Below are 24,821 nucleotides of genomic sequence, written 5' to 3'. Positions count from 1 at the left end.
CCGCAGCCTCTCTGCACTGTGCCCCTGGGCATTCCCCGCTCCCTGGGTTAGGGTCCTGCACCTCGGGTCGAGTATCTTCCCCGTTGTCGGGGTGCAGTGCCCTTTGCCGACTCTGACTACGAGTCACGACCAGGGCACTCTGGGTGTTACTAGGCCAGTCCTCGAGGTCCCCTCCCATTAACACGTCAGTGGGCAAATATCGGTGTACCCCCACATCCTTGGGGCCCTCCTTGGCCCCCCATTTCAGGTGTACCCTTGCCACGGGCACCTTGAATGGGGTCCCGCCCACGCCCATCAGGGTCAGGTAGGTGTCAGGCACCATCCGATCTGAGGCCACTACCTCGGGTCGGGCCAGCGTCACTTCTGCGCCCGTGTCCCAGTACCCAGTGACCTTCCTCCCATCTACCTCCAGGGAAACAATGCACTCCTTCCGGAGGGGCAGCCCCGCGCCCACCCGGTAAACCAAAAACCCGGAGCCTGGAGCATCCACAGGTGGTACGTTGCCAGCCCCCCTTTCCTGGGAATGTAGCTCCTCCTCCGATTGGGTTTTTACCCAGTCCACCCTCTGCGGGTTGGGTCTGCTTGGTCTGTCCCTGAGCTTGGGGCACTGGGCCCGTATGTGACCTCGTTGGCCACAGCGATAGCAGCCCATGTCTCGTGGGTCCCCTTGAGTGGGTCGGAGGGACCTGCTGCTGGATGTTCCCCTTTTGGGGGGGTTCTCCATAGGACCCCGCTGGGAGGTCCCATGATTACTCTCTCTCTGCGTTGAGGCAGGCTTGCTCCTTCGAGACTCCTCCCTGCCATCTCCTGCCCGACTGTCCACAAATTGGTCGGCCAGCTGGCCTGCGTGCTGTGGGTTCTCCGGCTTCTGGTCCATCAACCACAGCCTCAAGTCGGACGGGCACTGCTCGTACAGGTGCTCCAGTATGAATAGGTCAAGCAGGTCCTCTTTAGTTTGGGCCCCAGCTGTCCACTTGCGGGCATACCCCTGCGCCCGGTTGACCAGTTGTAGGTATGTGACCTCACGGGTTTTACGCTGGCTCCGGAACTTTTTCCGGTACATCTCAGGAGTCAGCCCAAACTCGCGGAGCAGGGCCTGTTTGAACAGTTCATAGTCCCCTGCCTCCGCCCCTTTCAGTCGGCTGTACACCTCTACGGCTGTGGAGTCCAGTAAGGGGGTGAGAACTGCAATCCTGTCTGCAGGGTCAACCCGGTACAGCTCGCAGGCATTCTCAAAGGCCGTCAGGAAGGTATCTATGTCCTCCCCCTCCTTACGCCGGGGCAGCAAGTGCTTATCAAAGCTCTTTGTAGGCTTGGGTCCCCCCTCACTCACCGCAGCCAGGGCCCCACTGCTCGCCAGCCGGGCCAGCTCCAGCTCATGTTTACGCTGGTTCTCCTTCTCCTCCCACTCACGCTGGCGCTGGTTCTCCTCATGTTTACGCTGGTTCTCCTCATGTTTACGCTGTTTCTCCTTCTCCTCCCGCATATGTTCACGCTGTTTCGCCTTCTCCTCCAGCTCTTTCCTCTTTAACTCGAATTCCTCCCGTTTCAGCTCCCTTTCATATTCCAGCCGCGTCCGCTCCACGGATGCCGAGCGTTGCCGGGAGGATCCCCTGCTGGGGAGTGAGCTTCGCTGGGCAGATCCCCTGCTGGCCGGGGGTGTCACGGTGCCCTCGGTATACGCTGGGCTCCTCCTCGCCCTTCCCCCAGGCCTAGGAAGGGGGGGTCTTGGGAAGCCCTCGTCCGCCGGCTGACCACTCCCAGCGGGGACAGACACTGGCGCCTGCGCTGCATCTGCCCGGCTGCTTCCCTCAGAGACAGGGCTCCGTTCATTCATGCGGTCTCCCTGCTCCAGCTGGGCAATCAGCTGGTCCTTCCTGAGCCTCCCTGGGTGCAGCCCCTCTGCTTGCACAGCTCCAGCAGGTCACACTTGCGCCGCTTGGCATACATCTTCCTGCTGGCCACTCACAGGCCGGGGTGCTCCCCGCTCCCCACGGTTTCCAGGGGGACCCCTAGTGCACCAGCCCTTCTTGAGGTCACCACCTCTCTGCCAGGGTCAAGCTGCAGACTCCTCCGCCCCTGGGACCACTCGCTGCAATCCCCTGGGGGACCCTGTTACTGCAAAGTCCTTCTCACTGGGCACACACTCCCAGATCACCCCTTCATTTTACTGCTCCCCAGTCACTTACTGCAGGAAGCGCCGTCCACGGGGTGCAGTATCTCCCGCCGCTGCCACCAGTTGTCACGGAGTGTGGGGGAGTCCGGCCCTGCACCCCTCTTCCTGGGACCCACAGTGACTCTCAGCCAGCCAGTAAAACAGAAGGTTTATTGGACAACAGGAACACAGGTTACAGCAGAGCTTGCAGGCACAGTCAGGACCCCTCCATCGAGACCTTCTGGGCTTTCAGGGTGCTTGGATCCTAGTTAGGATACCCTGAATTCCACCCACACAGCCCCAAGCCCAAACTCAAACTGCTTCCCTCCTGCCACTCCCTTCCTTTGTCCCCTTCCCGGGCAAAGGTGTTGACCTTTCCCCTCCCTTACCTAGCTCAGGTTACAGGCTCTGGCATCGTCCATCCCCTAAAGTCCTCCCCTGCTCTCCCACTCCCCACACAGACAGTACCTACTGCATCACAACAGAACAGCTGGTAACCATCTCTGCTACTTTGCAATGGCAAATGAATGCTGCTGAGTAGCACTGCAGTACTGCCTATGTCAGCGTCATCCAGTACACATACGGTGACAGTGACAAAAGGCAAAACGGGCTCCATGGTTGCCATGCTATGGCGTCTGCCAGGGCAATCCAGGGAAAAAGGGCGCGAAATGATTGTCTGTCATTACTTTCATGGAGGAAGGAATGAGTGATGACATTTACCCAGAATCACCTGAGACACTGTTTTTGCAACATCATGCATTGGGATCTCAACCCAGAATTCCAATGGGCGGGGGAGACTGCGGGAACTATGGGATAGCTACCCACAGTGCAATGCTCCGGAAATCGACACTAGCCTCGGTACATGGACGCACACCGCCGAATTAATGTGCTTAGTGTGGCCGCGTGCACTCGACTTTATACAATCTGTTTTACAAAACCGGTTTATGTAAAATCGGAATAATCCCGTAGTGTAGACATACTCTAAGACAAGAAACATATCTAACTCTATGTTTAGACAAGGGCAGGCTCACTCCAACATTAAACTCATTTGCCCTAAAAAAGACATATCTTCAGGCTGAGATGTAAAAAGTTATATACAAGTTTCATATATATGATGTGGCCTAGTACCAGGATTTCAACTTTATGGGGCTCAGTGTGAAAGGAAAAATACAAGTGATAAATTTAAAATATAACTAAAAACACTTAAAATAGATTTTTCTAGATATAACATGTTACCATTTGAAAGACTGATACCTTGGGCACTTCCAGGGCTGCTAGCACCAGCTGTCCCACCGGAAAACAAACAACTCATTCTCTGAATAATAAGATGGGTGAATTTGAGTTCCTCGTATTAAATGAGGAATTGATATAATAGGCATCACAGAAACCTGGTGGAATGATTACTGCTGGGGGAATTCTGCATCACTGTGCATGCGCAGAATTAACGTCCTCCTCAGATTTCTTTGCTTCCCCACAGAAAAATTACTTTTTGACAACGAAACAAAGGGAAACTTCAAGAGCAGTCATGTACCACTCCCTAGCTGTGCAGGTACATTGTTTCAGGCACCCCAGCCAGTGGCTCTTACCCTGAATTGGGGTCAGCTGCTAGTCCTGGAGACAGGAAAGGATGGGACTTCCTGAAAGGAGTGGCTGGGGCTCTGTCAGACCCACCCCCAGAAACTGCCCCCAGCTTCAGGAAGCTCAGAATCCTCCCCTGCTTCCTGCCCGCATCGCTCCTCAGCTGCTGGGGGAGGAGTAACTGTACAGGAAGCTGCTCCCTCATCTACCCAACCCCTGTGCATCTGGACCTCCCATGCCCAGACACCCCCACCAAGTCTCATCCTGTACACCCAGAACCCCCATTGATCTCCTTGCACTCAAACTCCCATCCTGACAAGCCCCACCCCCTGCACCATCCTGAGCCCCCACATCCAGACCCCCACACCACTGACTCCCAATTAGCTGCACCCAGACCCCCACCCCACCAAGCCCCACTCCCACAGTACCCAGATCCCCCTGCTACTAAGATGTCCACACCCAAACCCCTCTGCTGTGCCCCAACCACTTTCATCTGGAAGCCCCTGCAGTGTCCCATTGCCCCTGCACCTGGAACCCATCCAACAAGCCTCTGTGCATACAGATCCACCCACACCTAGACCCCACACTGAGCTGCCTGCACCCAGATTGTCCCACACAGAATCCTCTCATACCACACCTGGATCCCCCCACACTGAACCCTCCCCCCAACACACACACACTTGGATCCTGCCTGGTTAAGCCTCATGCCCCATACCTGGTGTGCTTGGTGCAGAGAGGCAGAGCCTGAGGGTGTTTCTGGGGCAGGCCTAGGCCTTGTGCTGTGTCAGGGTCAGGTGCAGCCTCATCACCAAGTCCATGTCTCCAGGGTGGAGGGTGGGGGGGCTGCAGGGTGATCATCCACCCTCATGCCGCCAGTGGCTTGTGCTCCCCACTGCCATGCTGGAGCCTCTACTTTTATTTACTGACAAATAAAACTTGCAGAATTTTGCAGAATTTTAAAATACTGTATGCATAATTTTTAATTTTTTGGTGCAGAATGTCCTCAGAAGTAAATGATGATAATCAATAGGACATAGTAATATCAGGGTACAAAATATATCAGAAGAACAGAATAGATCATGCTGGTGGGAGAGTGGCACTATATGTGAAAGAAAGCATAAAGTCAAATGAAATAAAAATCTTAAATTAACCAAACCATACCATAGAATCTCTATGGATAGTAATTCCATGCTTGAATAATAAGAATATAACAGTATGGATATACTTCCGACCACCTGACTAAGACGGTGATAGTGACCACCTTCACTTGTCGCACGTTATTACTGACAACAATGATCTCCTCCAGACTTTGTCCGGGATGGGAAAGCGCGTAGGTTCCGCTGCCTGTGGCCTGTTGGTACAGTTCATAAACAGTTCATGTGCTGCTGCCTTCAGTGTGATCTCGCCACTCTGAGCATCCAAGGAGAAGACCCATCTGGCTTTGCTGGAGCTTTTGCAGGAGGAGGAATAGGTCACGTCCCTGTTTGTGCCTTTGTCTAAATCAGTGTCGTGACATTGCAGCACCTGTGACTCCTGGGGCTCCATGTACACTGACTCTTCAAACTGAGGTGCCTTATCATTGCCTCTATCACATGAACTTGGATGTGGGTGTCCCCAGAACGAGGGGGATTCCCACCATCCAGAGCTGTCAGAACCTGTGGGTGCACTGGCTGCTGCTCGCGATCAAGGGGCTGCTCTAACCCCAGCCAGGGCCGGTTCCAGGGGTTTTGCTGCCCCAAGCAGCCAAAAATACAAAAGCCATGATTGCAAATGCGATCTGCAGCAATTCAGTGGGAGGTCCTTTGCTCTGACTGGGAGTGAGGGACCCTTCACCAAATTGCTGCCGAATACCTGAACCTGCCACCCAGGGCCGGTGCAAGGAAGTTTCGCGCCCTAGGCGAAACTTCCACCTTGCACCCCCCCACCCAGCTAACCCCCCCCATGGCAGCTAACTCAGCCCCCCACCCGGGGAGCCCTCCGCAGCAGCTAACCCCCTCATCTCCCCACGGCAACTAACATCGCCCAGGGAGACTCCCCCTGTCCCTCCACAGCAGCTAATCCCGCCTGGGGAGACTTCCCCGCCTCCCACCATGGCAGCTAACCCTGCCTGGGGAGACTTCCCCCTCTCTCCCCTCCCGCCACAGCAGCTAACCCTGCCTGGGGAGACCTCCCCTCACGGAAGCTAACCCTACCTGGGTAGCCCACCCCAGCTCACCTCGGCTCCACCTCCTCCACTGAGCACATCAGCGCTGCTCTAATTCTCCTCCTCACCCAGGCTTGCGGCACTGATTGGAGGAGACTTAGAGCTGGGCTGTGTGCTCAGCGGAGGAGGCAGAGTGGAGGTAAGCTGGGGAGGGGAGCTGTTCCCCTGTGCACCCCCCCATTACTGTGGGCAGCCCTCCCCAGGCGCCCCCCCCCCCGCACACACCGCCACCCAGCTCACCTCCACTCCACCTCCTCGCCTGAGGGGACTTTTAGGCGCCCCCCAACCACTAGGCACCCTAGGCGGCCTCCTAGTTTGCCTAAATGGTTGCACCAGCCATGCTGCCGCCCCACTCCGGAGTGGCCACCCCAAGCACCTGCTTGCTAAGCTGGTGCTTGGCGCCGGCCCTGGCTGGAGCTCTGCATGTCTACCCCAAAATGCTTTTGAGGCTGAACTTGTAACTGCTGATAGAATTGGTACCAACATCAGGATCGAGGGCTCCTGCCTAGCAAGAAGCGAGAGAGCTCGCAGCCACTAACTTCAGGGTGTGTAAACTAATTATTTAAGAGGAACATTTCTATCCAGTATTTCTATGTCTACCCCATACAGTTCCAAGGGAGTCTCTATCACCAGCTTTAGGTTAATATAACCCCTGCTCTCCAACTCACAGAGTTGCTCTCGATCCCAGCGGTCACTCACCAGCAAACGCCCATTGCTTACATTGAGAACAAAAATGCTTATGTGAGTCAGACACCAGCCGTGCTCTGTGGGATACCACTTGCGGAATATTCAGTTCCAGATCTCTGGCGATGCCTACTATATTGAATCCAGCTTCTGAGTCTTCTGGCACACCGTATGCAACCTATATGCAAGCATCTCCCAGACTGAGGCAGCTAAGAAGTGAAATAATTAATAGACTCAATGGTTTCCTACTGGAGCTGTGTATTTCCCCTTTGGAGCTAAGTCTCTTCTGAACTTAATGCCAAAGCCCCATCTCCTTTGTAGTTTCATAACACAAGTCTAACAGACAGCTCCACGATCCCTAGTGTCTGAAGCACTCAACTTCAGTACAGAGGTTGGGAAATACCCTCCGAGCCAGAGTCACTGCAACAGAGCACTGCAGTAAGCTCTGAACGCCGTTCTACCTTCAAAAATTATAGTCTTCCTCCCTGTTTACATCTTCCGGTTAACAGCGCCACCTACTGTCTAAAGCCATAACTGCACAGATGAAAGACTGCACCAACTGTTTTCAGTCAACATACAACTACAGCTGCAAAAATGTTTGATTTTTGGTCGTACAGTGACTACTGTTCCTGGGTCCTGAACTACAATGATTATTCATCTTGTGCTATTTTTCAAACACAATAGCTAGAGAAACAGAGCCGCACGGACCCGGGGCAAAGCGGGGGAGCTGCAGTGCTTGTACTCACCTGGTGGCGGTCCGGGTCTTCAGCTGCATTTTGGCAGTGGAGGGCCCTTCAGGCACTCCACGTCTTCAGCAGCACTGAAGGGCCCTGCCACCAAAATGCTGCCGAAGACCTGGACCGCCGCCGAGCCAGGGCTCGCTGGGCCCCTGCAGGGCCCGGGGCTAGGACAAATTGCCCCACTTGCCCCCCTCCTCCTCTGGGCGGCCCTGTAGAGAAATGCTAACACATGAAGTAAATTTAAACATCACTATTGCCTTTTATATTAAATATGTACCTGCCTGCCAAAACCGGAAGTACAGCATTCTGTGTATAACATGTTAATTTCTGAGTAGCAAGCTTTGGGTCATTCCTTCCTAACAAAACAACTGGCACAATTAAACACTCAAAGGACAAAGAATAACTGGAGGTGGTAATAGATTGATGATCTAATCACTGTTTCTTTGGATGGATGTATACAAAATTTTTTCCATTGTCAAAGGAGGTTACGTTAGCATTTTAAGTAAACAGGTATGGGTATTTTCAACATATTCTATTAAAGTAGGTCAATAATAAAAGATCTCAGTTAATTCAGAACAGAAAACAGGCTAGTCAATTCTTAAAGATACATACAAATATTTTCTAAAACTGTATATCTGAAATAAATATTCTCTACATTGCTCAGTTCATTTTAGGGGTCAGAGTAGAGGGAGGAGAAACTTATGGAACTATGCAAACTCCTCCCCAAATCCCGACAAATTATTGCCAGCAACGTAGTAATCTATGTTCACATTTTCATTATCATCAACAAGGATTCAGACTCAACAACCCCTTTAAATGAATGACTAATATGCCATCTTTTTAATATTGGCCCAAATTCATCAATGTAATAACTCCACTGACTTTATTCAACCATGATACAGCTTGACATCGGAGGAATGAAACTAGCAATAAATTTACTCGCATTGTTTCTGTGTGCTTGTACAAATGTAGTAATTGCACTGGTTCACACTGGGAAGGTGTGCTTCACATTCTTAAGGACAAGACCATTTTTTAAAAACAAAACCTTAAATTCTGCACAACCTGAGTCCCCAAAGAAACGCTGGTAGAGTGTGTCACTAAACACCATCTGAATCTGACTCCTCTGCCTTTCAGTGCCAGTTAGATACTCATTGTTGACTACTGTCTTGCTTTAAGAAGTTCTATAGAGTTTGTAACTCCCTCTTAGAAGCTTTAAAATATACTTTCTTTTCCTACAAAACATGGCAGTCACTATTAGGAAAAAGCTTTTTCTCCTACGTTTCTAATGAAATGGAACTAAATATGGCCCCCCTTTGTTCATTGCCTTCCTGTGTATTGGCATCACCATATAAGACCTGCTGTCTTATTTAATTTCTTATGATGAATACATGAATGTGACTCACAATTTTAAAAATTTTTACAACACTATTACTTTTTAAAAAGCAGATGATGTTGCTTGTTGTCAGAAAAATGAATGCAAAACCTATTCAAAATGTGTACTATATACCTCACATTATTACAAATTTAAATAGATCAAACATGTGACTTAGAATATCTCAGAGTGGGGCAATAATTTGGGTCTGGATTTGGGGAGGAGTTTGCATAGTTCCATAAGTCTTTCCTCCCTCTATTCTGACCCCTAACAACCAACTCTGTTCCGCCAACCTAAAGGGCTCTTAAAATCGACTGCTGTACTCCTCCCTGACAAGGAGGAACAGTGCTAAAATCAACCTTCCTGGGTCAAATTTCAGGTAGTGTAGACGCAATTCGACGGTATTGGCCTCCAGGAGCTATCCCGGAGTGCTCCAACATGACCACTCTGGACAGCACTTTCAACTCCGATGCACTAGCCAGGTACACAGGAAAAGCACTAGGAACTTTTGAATTTCATTTCCTGTTTGGTCAGCGTGGCAAGCTCAACAGAACAGATGACCATCAGTAGCGTAGTTGGGGGAGGAGCAGGGGGAGCGCTTGCTCCCCTGAGACCAGAATTCCCCAAGTGGCACCTTTTCCACTCGTCTATGATTTCAGCGGTGCGCCGCTCCATCTTTCAGTGGCCTTGCACATGTGCCACTCTGTCTTTCAGTGGCATTTTGGTCACCTGGTTGAAACAGGGGAAGTTTTGTAAGGAAATATTAAACCTCTCTGTTTGGTGATCCCTGACACATTAGACCCCGGGCATGCTGGACTGTTTGCACTTGGCTAAACAGGATCATCCTGGAGAATAGCCGCATGGGGAGTGGGGTATCCTGCACATCCACTCCAAAACTGCAGCCCCTCCTTTTAAATGGCAAACACAACCAGCATTGGTTGCTATAGGAAAGGAGGGTGCTTCAGTTGGAAACCATTCCCACATGGTATGAATGTGAAAGACAACAATCCCGCATACCCTTTGACTTACCATGGATGCCTGCAAACCAAATTCTGTGTGATGTGTCACCATACCGGCAAGTGCTCAATATAAAAGGTAAAATGCAACCTTATACCTAAAACACATGTGCTGCCTGCTGTGAATTGCTTGATTCACTGTCAAAGAATCTCCCTTTTGTTCTCAAAAATGTATTTTCTTAAAAGTCTACTCTCTCTTTTCCCCCACTGCAGTTGCAAATGCTTCTATGCGCTCCACATCAACTCCATCCCTGAGGTTATCACAGATTAGAAGGCAAAAAAACGCACTTCCAATGACATGTTTTCAGAACTCATGCATCCTTCCACACTGATAGGGCACAGCTGAATGCATGGAGGTATTTGGTGGCAGAGGCCAGGAAAGCATACAGTGCACCCTGCCACTCAATTCCAGGGGATTGCCCAAGCAACAGAAGGCTGTTATTCAAACAGCTTTGACTTGTAGTGTGGCTACAATAAGCAATGTGGCCTTGTCCTTCTCTCCTCCTCCACCCCACCCCACTATCAAACCCTTTGTAAACCAGCACTTCCTTTTACTAATAAGCGTTGTCAGTGATCTCAAGGTTTGTTTTTAATAAAGAATGAATGGATTCAGAACAATTGGAACTTTATTTCCTGTGCCAGCTGTGGTCAAATGGGGAAGGGGGACTGGCTTACAGGGAAATACATTCACCAAAGGGGGCAGCTTTCCATCAAGGACAACACACACAACTGTCATACCGTAGCCTGGTCAGTCATGAAACTGTTTTTCAAAGCCTCTCTGATGCGTAGCGTGCCTCGGTGTGCTCTTCTAATTGCCTTGGTGTCTGGCTGTTCAAAATTGGCCACCAGGAGATCTGCCTCAACCTCCCACCCTGCCATAAATGTCTCCCTCTTACTCTAACAGATATTATGGAGCGCACAGCAAGCAGCAATAACAACGGGAATATTGCTTTCGTTGCAGTTTTACCTACTCAGCAAACAGCACCAGTGCCCTTTTAAACGTCCAAAGGCACATTCTACCACCATTCTGCATTTGCTCAGCCTATAGTTGAACTGCTCCTTATTGCTGTCCAGGACGCCTGTGTACAGCTTCATGAGCCATAGAAGCAAGGGGTAGGCTGGGTCCCCAAGGATAACTATTGGCATTTCAGCATCCCCAAGGGTAATTTTCTGATCTGGGAAGAAAGTTGCTTCTTCTAGCTTTCCGAACAGCCCAGAATTCTGAAAGATAGGAGCACCATGCACCTTTCCCAACCATCCCACGTTGATGTTGGTGAAACAGTCCTTATGATCCTCCAGTGCTTGCAACACCATTGAGAAGTACTCTTTGTGGCTTATGTACTCTTTGGCAAGGTGGTCCAGTGCCAAGATAGGGATATGTGTTCCATCTATCGCCCCATCACAGTTAGGGAACTTCACTGCAGCAAAGCCATCTACTATGACCTGCACATTTCCCAGAGTCATAGAATATTAGGGTTGGAAGGGACCTCAGGAGGTCATCTAGTCCAATCCCCTGCTCAAAGCAGGACTAACCCCCAGACAGATTTTTACCCCAGTTCCCTAAATGGCCCCTGCATGGATTGAACTCACAATCCTGGGTTTAGCAGGCCACTGCTCAAACCACTGAGCTATCCGTCCCCCACTACCATTATTAGCAAAATGTTATTGATTGCCTTGGCTACTTGGATCACAGCAGCCCCCATGGTAGATTTGGCCACTCCAAATTGATTCCCGACTGACCAGTAGCAGTCAGGAGTTGCAAGCTTCCACAGGGCTATCACCACTCACTTCTCAATTGTCAGGGCAGATCTTATCTTGGTATTCCTGAACTTCAGGGTTGGGGAAAGCAACTCACAAAGTTCCATGAAAGTGGCCTTATGCATGCAAAAGTTTCACAGCCACTGGGAATCATCCCATACCTGCAACACTATGCAGTCCCACCAGCCTGTGCTTATTTGCCAGGCCCAGAATCGGTGTTCCACTGTATCAACATGCTCCAGTGCCGCCATGATATCCCAATTGCCACATCCCATGCTTTCAGAAACATCTGTGTCCATGTCTTCCCCACAATCTTCCTCATGCTATCGGTTCCTAGCTAGGCTCTGCACATACTGCAGGATAAGGCACGAGGTGTTTGCAACACTCACAAAAGCAGTGTGCAGCTGAGCAGGCTCCATGCTTCCCTTGCTATGGCATGGCATCTGCATGGATAACCCAGGAAAAAAGGCACGAAATGATTGTTTGCCATTGCTTTTAAGAGGGAGGGAGGGAGGGAGGAAAGGGAGACTGATGACATATACCCAAAATCACTTGCAACAATGTTTTTGCCCCATCAGGCATTGGGGGCTTAATCCAGAATTCCAATGGGCAGTGGGGACTGTGGGACAGCTACCCACAGTGCACCACTCTGTGAGTTGATGCTAGTCACAATATTGACGCACTCCACCTACCTAATGCGCTTAATGGGGACATGCACGATTGACTGTATAAAATCAGTTACTAAAGATCAACTATAAAATTGACCTAATTTCATAGTGTAGACATGCCCATAGTCTAACCTTTCCACTTATTTCAAAGGACTTTGGATCAGGCCCTCAGACATCAAGAATGACAGCAATGAATCAGCCAGCCAGCCAGATACTAGACTAGGGTGACCAGATGTCACGATTTTATAGGGACAGTCCCGATATTTGGGGCTTTTTTTTATATGGGTGCCTATTACCCCCCACTCCCTGTCCTGACTTTTCACCCTTGCTATCTGGTCACCTTATACTAGATAGTGCAAGTTAAGTGCAAGGAAACAGTTCTTCCTTGATAATTATGTTTCTGGGTGCTCGGTATTCTGGATGCTTCTGTTAAATTACCATTTCTAGGTACACTCTGGTTTCTGCTGTTAAATACCCTGAGTTGCTTTACTTCACGGTTTCTTTCAAAACTGTGATTAAAAAACTGGTGATATCTTTGTTAATAGCGTCTTTGAATAGCATGGTTGGACAGCTAGTCTTGGTTTCTGTCTATTATCCTGTCCCTTATCATTAACTCTGATTTAATTGCTTTTTCTTTTGTTTTGATCTCATTCCTCCTTCTCCTATAAAATTTATCTCTTGGGCATGGATACTTATTACTCCACTTCAGTATTTTTCAATGATTCCTCTCTGGGACACTTTCTCATTTCCCTCCTGTGTTAATACTTCACATTTTGGACCAATCATTCATGTTCTGAATTACATGTTCCACCTTCACTGTGATCTCATATTTCTAGTTGTATTGAAATTTTCAGTTAAGACAAGAATTAAATTCCTCAGTTTTTCACTTTAAGAATTTAATTTAGTATACAAATTGAATCCACTAAATCTCAGAGGACAACAGAAGTTTCTATCATATTTTTGCTACAGATACTTAGTGTTTCTTCTATGGAAACAGTAAAATCACCTCATCTTTTTGTCTCTCTCTAACTAAACAATTACAGCCCCCTTCATACACACCAAACATTACTCAAAAGTATTTCACAACTAGAACACATTTCAGAACATACGTGTTGCCACATTTCATTAGATCCAAAGTCCATCTAGACCAGTATCCTCTCTCTGACAATGGTGAGTACCAGATGTTTTCAAATAAGGTGTAAAAACTCAAGAATAGGCAGATGTGAGATAGCTCTTCTCTTGGTCTCCAATAGTTAGAGATTGGTTTAAACCCTGAAGCACAGCCCTTACTAACAACTCACCCTATCTGCCATTATATTCCTGCCTCCCCTTCCCCATCAATAATGCAGCCTCTAGGCCACTTGTTGACCTTCAGTAGCTGAGTCCCAGTCTGGCTGACTTCCCCACAGCTTTGAGACCAGGGCCCCCCATTGACCAACCACAGGTTAGAGGCAGCAGCTGTCTTTGGAGCAGAACTGCAAGCTCCCCTTCTCTGACAATTTGGTTGCAACTATCTCCTACTTTTTGGCCCCTCTCTCCTCCATGGCCCCTGTGATGCTGGCAGATCAGGTGCCAACTCACGCCAAGGACCCAGGCCTCAGTGGAACACTAGTAATTACCGAGCTGGAACCAGTCTGGCCCACCCATTTGTTAGTATTGTAAAAAAAGGTATTAAAATTATAAAAATGTGCTTAGTGTTTAGACTTTATTGAATGCTTACACATTGCTGCATGCATTAATCTCGCTTGTAATATCTGTATCCCCTATTGTATAACTGGGCCACGCTTGCAAACTCATGCCAGTGCTGAGTAGGTAGCTCAGCTGCTGTTGAAGTCTGGCCTGGAGTGTCAGCTGCTAGATCTGGAGCCTGAACTGTGGTTTGTTCAGAGTTATGAACAGATCAGAGTTATGGACAACCTCCATTCCCGAGGTGTCCGTAACACTGAGATTCTAATGTATACAGCTTGCTTATTCTAGAAGCTTCCACTACTTTTAACTTATGCTTAAAACTCATCTGTGTGTATGTATGTTTACCTGCTGTAACCTTTTAAATAACTCTCGTGTCCTTGTCCTGTATAATAAATGTTTAGATGATGTATTATAAGATTGGCTACAAATGTACTCTTTGGTATGAGACCTAAAGTGCAATTGACCTGGAGTCATAGGCTCTGACTCCATGGGTGCTCTGGGGCTGGAGCACCCATGGGAAAAAAATAGTGGGTGCAAACTGGCAGCCCCCCTATCAGCTTCCCCCTCCCAAAGCGCCCTCCTTCTGCCAGCAGGCCCTGTGGATCAGTGCCTTCCCCTCCCTCCCCTTCATTTCCCCACCTGGGGCAGAGGGGCTCAGTTGGGCTCAGGCTTCGTTCCCCCCTCCTGGGTCATGTAGTCATTTTTATTGTCAGAGGGGGTTGATGCAATGATATCTGAGAACTCCTGGCCTAGAGGCAGGTGCTGCTGCTGACAAACCACCTGTGGTTCTCCAGAGAAGGCTCTCTCTGGCACTCCACAGGTTCCTCGCCCAATTCCCTAATTTCAATGCCGAGCACAGACCCCAGTTCTAAGCCCTCTGCTCCATTTCTCCAGTCTTACCCATTCTGAATTGTAATATTTTGTTCATTTAGTTTTTTTAACATTAAAAAACAAATAACAAAAATATTGAACTGTAGAATGGGACAGGGAACTCGGAGAGATTGAGTGGGGTATGGGGGTAGCCAACTGGGCTAGTGACATAGGGAGGAGTGCTCAGAGGATCCCTACAACCAAGCCCTCTGCCCACCATGTCACAAAAAGGCATGTTCTCCCCATGCCTTCTACCAACTCACTGTCCTCCCCTACTGGCAACTCACTGTTCTGTATCTCCATATTCCGCTGACCAACAACTCCTTCCCCACTAACCAATCCCTGCTGTATTCCTCCCCTATTCCAAGTCTCCCTCCGCAAACCCTGCATAGTCTCTGACCTCTCCTGGCCAACACATGTTTAATATTTAAAACATAATAAAAGACTCTTCATCCAAAATCTCTCATTGATTTAGAGCTGATCTCATATACAAATAACACATTACAAACGTTCACATTACAGGAATTCCCATTAGTAAGAGATTTTAATTTTCCTGAGATCAGAGCTAAGGTTTTGTGTGTAAGTGTGACTGAGAAATCGGATGTGTGTGTTATGAGTGGTTCTATGCTACAACTGAAAGTGAGTTTGTAGTAGAGCTGCGGGGTTATGACTATGTTTGGGAATGAAGACACTTGTGACTGTGCTGTTGCTGTGGATGTATCCATAGTCTAAACTGGTGATTCCCCTGATTTTTTGCAGTTAACGGTTTGATAGCAACTATACTTGAATAACCTTAAGTCAACATAGTCATTTTGTGAAGGACAACAGTTAAGTCTGGGTGTGATAAATGAAGGGGATGGGATACCTCCCTTTTATGAACCCAGCCAGCGATTAAATCCTTCTTAGTAGCTGTTCTCTACTTGCTTTACTTGTAAAGGGTTAAAAGTCACTGCTTGCATAGGTAAAAGGAAATGACTGGACATCTGGTGAAACGAGCCAATGGGAAGGCTAGAACTTTTTAAAATTGAAACAAGACTCCCCTTTTGTCTGTCTATATTGTTCTCCCAGAGAGAAGGGACCAGGGGCGGCTCCAGGCACCAGCACGCCAAGCGCATGCCTGGGGCAGCAAGCCATGGGGGGTGCTCTGCCAGTCGCTGCAAAGGTGGCAGGCAGGTTGCCTTCAGCAGCATGTTTGCGGAGGGTCCACTGGTCCTGCGGCTTCGGCGGACCTCCTGCAGGTGTGCCGCTGAATCCGTGGGACCAGGGACCTCCCACAGGCAAGTCGCCGAAGGCAGCCTGCCTACCGTGCTTGGGGCCACAAAATACCTACAGTTGCGCCTGGAAGGGACACAGACTATGCTGTAAAAAGCTTGGGGATGGGTATGAGAAAATCATCAGAATTATACCTAGAAACTACTTGTTTACAACCTCATATATGTAAGTAGATCAGGAAATGTCTAGCAAGATGCAGTTAGGTTTATCCCTTTTATTTCTTTAAGGCTTGTGGACTCCTCTGTGCTAACCCCAAATGCTTTTGTTTTGCTTGTAACCTTTAAATTGAACCTCAGGAAGGTTATTCTTTATGCTTAATTATTGTAAGTGTTTTTTTTAATCTAGCAATAGCCTGAGTTTCAAAAGTATTTCTCTTTCTTTCTGTTTTTAATCAAATTTACCTTTTGTAAGACCAGGATTGGATTTTGTGTCCTAAGAGTTTGTGCACATGTTGTTTAATTAGATGGTGGCAACAGCTGATTTCCTTTGTTTTCTTTCCCAGCTCTTCCCTGGAGTGGGCGGGGAGCTTAAAGGTACCCAACAGGAAGAAATTCCCAAGTGCTCTTTCCTGGGTTCTCAACAGGGTTTTTGCACTTGGGTGGTGGCAGCAGCTACCCTTCCACAGTCAGAGAAAAGCTGTAACCTTAGAGTTTAATACTAACCTGGAATGGCCAGTATTAATTTTTAGAATCCTTGCGGGTCCCCACCTTCTGCACTCAAAGTGCCAGAGTGGGGAATCAGCCTTGACACTGGGCTTAAACTACTCTCAGTTCAAATGATAACCCATTGGTCAAGTATTGATACTTCCAACTGTATTCACAAATTTCAGCATTTTAACCACCCCCAAAAGAGCATTTACATTCTACCAATGAAACATGCAGAGCTTGAGTTAGTCACATTTGTTAAATCATGGAATCACAAATAGCATATAGGTATCCTCATTTTCCATCACAAAATATGTATCCAACTCCTGACAAAGAAAAAAATAATGGATTTGACTATTACATAATAAACAGCTGAAATGAAGGATAATATCCAACTGTAGCAAAATTCATTGGGTGAGTCATGCTTGGTGTAATTCCCTTTATCTTATACCAGGAATAAATGTAGCCATTGACTTTCTAGTATTTTCCCTAGTATAAAGAATTAAAGAAATGCATAAGAACATATTCAACTGGGAAATAAATGAATTAGCCTTCCTTATAGATCAGGACTGACTTCAATGACTCACCATTCCTGATGGATTTGGTGTAAGCACTTGCCCCTTCCCTGCCTCTCCATTCTCCCAGGAGTTAGGAAAATTGGGGCTGAAAACCATGAGATCATCCTTGGCGGTGCCTTTCCCTACACACAAGTTCCGGCTCTGGCGCTGGGAATAGGACCAACTCCCCACTTCGCTTGCGCACACCATGGTGGCTTTCCCAGGCCCGCACATCACTTCCGGACCCGGGTGGCATCTCAGGCCAACGTACACGACAATCACCAGCACAAACAGTCCGGACACAGAGCAAATGGCGATCATTAAAGACACGTTCGTGTCAACCAAGGGCCCTTCGCTCCCTCCTCTTGGCCTCAAGTCCCATTTCACAGCCTGGGGACTCTCCACCAGGGACAGGATGACAGTGGCTGTCCCGGACAGCGCCGGCTCCCCATGGTCCTTCACCAGGATCACGAGTCTCTGGCTGGGCCCGTCCTCCTCCTCCAAGGCCCGCGTCGTGCTGATCTCCCCGTTGTACACACCCACCCGGAAAGGCCCCGCAGCCCCGGGCTCCTGCACTTCGTAGCGAAGCCACGCGTTGTAGCCGGAATCCGCATCCACCGCTCGGATCTTGCCCACCACGTGCCCTGCGCCGGCCGACAGCGGAACTAGCTCGGGCCCTGACGAGCCGCGGACCGAGCCAGCCGGGGACACTGCGGGAGCGTTGTCATTTGCATCCAGGACAAAGAGCTGCACAGTCACGTTCCCGCACAGCGACGGCAACCCGGCGTCCCTCGCGCTCACCTGGAACTGCAGCACTTGCAGCTCCTCGTAGTCCAAGGGCTGCAGGGCATAGATGTGCCCGCTCTCCGAGTGCACCGAGATGTAGCTGGACAGGGGCTGCTCTCCCACACTTCGCTCCACCACCGAGTAGCTCACAAAGGCGTTTTCCCGCAGGTCCGGGTCCGAGGCCGACACGGTCAAGAGATGGGCCCCGGGTGGGTTGTTTTCCTTCACAAACACCGTGTAAACGGGCTGAGGGAAAGCAGGGGCGTTATCGTTCATATCCGAGATCGCCACCAAAATGCTGCTGCTGGCCGAGAGAGACGGGGCCCCCTCGTCTCTGGCTGTCACCACGATCTTATATTCAGACACTCGCTCCCGATCCACTGCCTGCGCCAGCACCAGCGAGTGATAATTCTTAAAGGTGGAGACGAGCCGAAAGGGCAGGTCCGGGGGGATGGAGCAGGTGACTTTCCCGTTGTCTCCTGAGTCCCGGTCAGAGACACTAATAAGAGCCACCACTGTCCCCGGGGGAGCGTCCTCCGGCACCGGCAGGGACAGGGAAGTCACGGCCAGCTCAGGGGCGTTATCGTTCACGTCTAAAATTTCCACCAAAATAGTGCATTGTCCGACCATTGGAGGATTACCTCTATCCGAAGCCTGAACTCGAACTTCATATAAATTAGTGTCTTCGAAGTCCAATTCTCCGTTGACTCTGATCTCTCCTGTGTCTGGAAGTAGGCTAAACACCACACTTGCGCTGTGTGCCGCGCTGCCGCGTAGCGAATATATAATATCTTTATTAATTCCATCATCCGAATCTGTGGCGTTGAGTTTGATGACTAAAGACCCATTAGCTGCATTTTCGAACAATCGGATCTTATAAACGGACTGATTAAAAAGAGGCGCGTTATCATTCACATCTAGCACCGTGATCACCAGCTGAACTGTGCCGGTGAGCTCCGGTTTGCCCCCATCTGTAGCAGTGAGTAATAAACGATGCTCAGGGGTTTCCTCTCTATCCAGTGTTTTTTTTAATACAAGGACTAAAAACTCAGTGTCTTCGTCGTTCTTTTGTACATCTAGAGTGAAATGTTCACTTGCGCTGAGTTTATAGATTAGCAGAGAGTTTGTACCAATATCTGCGTCAGAAGCGCCCTCTAGCGGGAAACGTGAGTCCGGCGGTCTCGATTCTGAGATGCGCAGTTCTTCATTTACGGGAAACACAGGAGCATTGTCATTTATATCCTGTATCTCCACTTCCACGTGAAATATCCTCAGGGGTTTGTCCACTATCACCTCCAGGTCAATGGCGCACACCGGGCTCTGGCCGCACAGCTCTTCCCTGTCTAGTCGCGAATTCACAAACAAAACGCCGCTCCGCAAATTTACCTCAAAATAGTCTCTCCTGCCGCTGGAGACCATCCGGAACATCCGAGACACCAGCTCCGCCACCTCCAGCCCCAGGTCCTGGGCCAGGCGGCCCACAAAGGTGCCGTGTTTGGATTCCTCCGGCACGGAATAACGGACCTGGCCGCTGCCCACCTCCCAGGCCGTGTGCAACAGAACCAGCCGCAGCAGCTGCCTGGTTACCAGGGAGTCTCGCCGGAGAAGAGCCATCGCGGGGCGGTTCTAGTTTATAAATCAGTGACTTGAAACGCCTAATTCCGTATAAATATCCTGCTGAGGGATCTCAAAGGAATTTCACCTAAATCCAGTCCTGTCACATCTGGGAGCCCGCTTGACGCGGTAACAGGCGGGATTTTCAGTACGAGGGAGGAGCTGTGTGTTTCTTTCCTGTTAAAAAGCCTTTTTAGGCGACAGCGGCACCTTGTGTCTAAGACCTTTCCAGCTTTAAATATACAGAACATTACAGTTTTCTGAAGTTCTTTTTCTTTACAACCTATCTGAAAGATACTATTAGCCCTAGTCTTAACGTACTTTGTTTGGAAATAATTGGTAGAATATGGAGATATCCTGATCTTCTCTATATAGCCGAAGGAGCAAAATAAATATGGGATACCTTAACCTTGGGAAATAGTCGTGATGTTTAAAACACAGACCTGTGGTCTAACATTGCACGTTTTTATTAGCGTGCTATAGGGGAGAGTCAAGCATTGACTGGTTAGCATATGATATAATATGTTCCTATAGCCAAATAATATTATGAAACACAGTAAAGGTTTTAGGCCAAAATAGGTATCTGTGGTAAGCTACTGTTGCCTTTAAATCTTTGAATAGCATTTCAGAACCTGACTCTTTACTTTTAAAATGCTGTCATAAAATTTCTTTCTAGTGACTTAATAAGCTCATATACTTTATATCTCTACATGTCTACAGAGACACTGTGTACCCATAAGAAACAATGTGAAGTCCTTGTGGCATCTTTGAGGGACTAACACATTTATTTGGACATAAGCGTCCATGGGCTAGAACCACACACACACACACACACACACACACACACACACACACACACACACACACACACACACACACACACACACACACACACACACACACACACACACACACAATCTATCAATCAATAAAAACATGAGGGAAAACGTTTAAGGGCAGTGAAACATTCATAATGCAAGCAACCTGGATTTGGTTTTTGGTTATTTGATGTGTTGTGAATGAAGCAAATTGTTCAATATTTATTTATATCCTCAGAGTTCATTGACTATCCTGTGCAAGGAGGAAGACAGATACTTTTTGAACCTCTGCCTCATACATTTCACAACCCTACCTCTTTCTCCATCCAACTTGCACAAAGAAGGAGACAATGGCCTGAAGAAAAACTTTATGTTATAATGTAACTAGAATTTATATTATAATGGTTACATACATGGCTCAGAGCTAAAGATGTGTGGGACCCCTTAACTTCCACATTTCCTGACTTTTCAGGGATTCTTTGGCAACCTTATAATTCCTGTGGAATTCCTTAGGTTTCTAAAAGACAAATAATATAGTAAAGAAATGCAATCATATGGAACTATTTGTTGGACAGGAGTAGAATGGTGTGTCTTTCAAAATACCTGAGCTCAATAAGGGAAGGGCTCCTCTGAAACCCAGCCTCCATGAGCGCAAAGTTTCCTAAGGAACCCTGGCTCATTCGATGGAGATAAATAGATCCTATTAATAGATAGATATAATAAAACATGGCTGAAACCTTTCATACGACATATGGAATGAGACAGGCTCCTTTAGAGCTTTGTTTCCTTCAGTGTTCAACTTCACAGATCATACTCCACATACCATCCACAGGTAAAATGTGAAATTCCTCTCTACTTTCTTACATATGCATGCATAGAGCGAGTGGAACATAATGAATCTTTATATTAAAGTGAACTTCCACTCAGCTATACATGACCACATACACAGTGCCAATACAGACCATTAAAAGAATTATATATAACAAAACAAAACACATTAAAACACTGCACATGTGCACAGTGTACTTTAAACTGATTTTAACTGATCAAAGCTAAGAAGACTTTTGCCAGACCACTGAAAGAAATACTTGATACTTGAAGCTTACCTCTTAGTCAGATTTAAGTTTCTACCACCTCCTGCTTAGACACTACAGCTGTTCAAAAAATGTCACAAGTTTTCTGAATTATGGAAAAATATATTTTCCATTCTCTTTTTATTTAAAAATAGCTAAACCATTTTTGATCTTTCAAAAAAGAAAATGTGCTGAAACCAAACTTACAGAATTTCAGTCCCTGAAGGAAAGTTTGGGGAAAACCTAAGCAGTCAGAAAAGGCCTTCGAGAATGGAAACAAATATTTTAGGTTAATTTATATATAGATGTTGCTACATATTCCATCTATTATACGTAAACATAGCTCCATAATTGATATATGTATAAAACAGGTGAAGAAGGTGTATGGCGAAGGCATTCTGAGGGCATTTTAACTGATAGGTTGTTTTTTTTTAAAAAGCACCACTATTCTTTTTAAAAATGCATTGAAATGTTTGCACTTAATTCTAAAAGTATTAGGTTCCTTTGTCCTCTTTTGCTAAAAATGAAATCATTAGACTTTTGGATTATGGAAGGACTGCAAGAGCAGACCCCATTAAGGCTTTGCTCCAGCAAATCACTTAAAAACCCAGTTAGCTTTATGCATGTCAGTGAATCTACTCAAGAGTTCAGTGTTTTGCTGGTTGGGGCCTATGTACATAAGGAATTCAGCACATTAAAATGACTCTCCAACCAAAAGGTATTTGAGCCAATTTCTATCCCTTTTTGGTGCCAGAAAAGCACATGTACATCTGGTCAGGTCCAAAAGGAGGTATCTGTGTAGCTTAATAAGTTCTCTCAAGAAATATGGATAACTGTCTGCCTCTTCTAGTGGGATAATGATGGTATCTAGCCACCACTTGAGGCAATTTCTCTGCATTTCCATACTGCATTTCAATAACATTGTCACTTGTGATTATAACCCTCCAATGTAGAACACCACCAATCAAAAACATCTATGGAACAGCGGAAATCACACATTCTTAACCATCAAAAAGTTATTGCCTCCATCCAACAACAAATAAATAAATAAACAAACAAACATGCCAAAATGTTCTCTTTACTATGTTTACTTAATTATTTTTATTTTAATTTTTAAATCCACATTGCAATTCTTTTAAATATTCTAGGATAAAGTACTCTGTTGTGTTATTTTTAAACCACAATTTTCATTGTTTTAAGCAGAAGATACCTCACTCTTAGAGGTTATTTGCTGATTTGCACAGAAATGGGGCTGGAAACAAATAAGGTAAGGCAATTTTCTTTTAAAGTTGGGTTATTTTCAGTATTCCAGCATCCATTTCTATGGAAAAGAAAGCAGATGTGAAATCTAGAAACAACTGAAAGTGACTCAAGGAAAGGAAAAGAAATTAAAGGCAGTAGAATCCAGCCATGGTGTTAATCACATTAATTCCAATTCTTAAACAAATCAGTTCAAAGTGGGAGAAAGGAAATAATTTATAATATATGGTGTGAAATCCCAGCTCCATTTAAGTCAAAGCAATTGACTTCAATGGAGCTAGGATTTCATCCATGGTGTTTAGTCTTATTCTTGACAAATGACACATATATTTGTTACCTTAGCTGTCCCTTATCAGGAAGGAAAGACCTTCCAGGTGATGGAAACCTGTTTTACAGCTGTACTAATACAGTTATAATAATTTTACAGCTGTATTAATTACAATTGTAATAATACAAAAGTAAAAGAAAAAATATATCCAGTTTAAGATCATCCATAAGAAGTAAAAGCAAGGCCTATACATGTCTAATATATAGGTAACTGGCACAACCAGTATGTTTCTGTTAGTGTATCCTGTCACCAAGGATTATGACTTTAGGAATAAAATGTTGATGAATATAATACTATAATTACAGGATTCTGATACTTACATTAATTCACTGGAACATTGTGTGAACTACCCTATAATAAAATGGTAGCTCAAAAAGAAAAACATTAGAAATTCTCATTATCTTTAAAATACTTCTGTGCTGCACTATAAAACGAAGAAACATATACCATGTAATGAGAGAGAGAAAATGAGAAAGGGCCACTGACACCACCCATGTTTGGGAGGAAATCCAAGGAGATGAAGGATGAATTTATGGATAAAGCAAGACTGGATATGCAGACATGTGTGCACTCATATTTCCTAGATCTACCACAGATTTTCCACAGTCTTGGACAAGTAACTTCACTGCTCGAGTTCCCGTTTGCCACATCAATAAACGGGGTTAGTTACATATACTTCACAGGAGTATTAAGAGGCTAAATTAATTAACTAGTGAAATTCATCTTAGTGCAGAAGGCCAGCACAAGCTCACATGCATCTTTTAAACATATTGTGTGCTTAAGTGGAATTAAGGGTACATCGGTTTTGTGCTTGCCCTCTGCACATGACGTGAGTTTCACCTTTAAAGCAGGATTTAAGTGTCAAGGCTCTTTGCACTGGAATGAAATTCACCCTAATTCTCTAAAATGCATTGACATCCTTTGATGGAAGGTACTAGGGAAGTTAATAGTTGTATTATTACAGAAATTGCTATAATAACTGCAATCATTATAATCAGCAATCAGTGTTATGAGGGATGGAACTGAGAGTGCCTCACAATCGATATATCAAGAGCAATCAGTGACGGACGTTCCCTGATAAATTTTTGAAGGAATTTATTCCCACGCAAAGAAAATGTATGACCCCATTGTAAGGATATTTTGACCCAAATATTAAAATGAGACGTTGCTGATAGCAGGGTAAACCGTGGAGCTCATTCTACATTTTAAATATAAATTGCTTATAACACTGTATAAAAATAGCTATACTATTCTAGTCTTCTCTTTGTACCCCTTGTACATTTGTATATTTCATAAAGAGGAATTTAATCATACCGCAATAAGAACATAAGAACGGACACATTCATTAAGACAAAAGGTCCATGTAGCCCAGCATCCTGTCTTCCGACAGTGGCCAATGCCAGGTGCTTCAGAGGAAATGAATAGAACAGGAAATTATCAAGTGATCCCTGTTGTCCATTCCCAGCTTCTGGCAAAGTTTAAAGCACTGATATCACCCGCCAACAAAAAATATGAAAAGATTATTCTAAATCACAGCCGCTGCACTACCAATATTTTTCATTATCTCAACTGTGAATCTTATGAGAAAAGCAACTTTTTATATTGTATTGAAAGGTCAAAACATTCATATTAAATATCCAACACGAACATGGGTTTCCAGAAATGTGAACATTATTAACACCTGTGGATGAAGTCTGAATATTGTTATTTCAAAGGCACATGTTCTAAGTGCCCTT

General features: G+C 46.4%; 2 protein-coding genes across 5 annotated transcripts in view; both read right to left on the bottom strand.

The window, feature by feature from the left end:
* Window positions 1–24,821, bottom strand: part of LOC115656387 (protocadherin alpha-C2-like) — a 302,084-nt gene that overhangs the window by 158,671 nt on the left and 118,592 nt on the right. The window lies entirely within an intron of this gene.
* The window catches only part of LOC115656093 (protocadherin alpha-3-like), a 54,540-nt gene that overhangs the window by 26,900 nt on the left and 2,819 nt on the right, over window positions 1–24,821 (bottom strand). The gene's annotated exons all lie outside the window — the stretch shown is intronic.

This window comes from Gopherus evgoodei, chromosome 8 (assembly GCF_007399415.2).
Source record: "Gopherus evgoodei ecotype Sinaloan lineage chromosome 8, rGopEvg1_v1.p, whole genome shotgun sequence".
In the NCBI taxonomy this organism is placed as follows: domain Eukaryota; kingdom Metazoa; phylum Chordata; order Testudines; family Testudinidae; genus Gopherus; species Gopherus evgoodei.
This window is presented reverse-complemented; position numbering and strand designations above follow the sequence as displayed.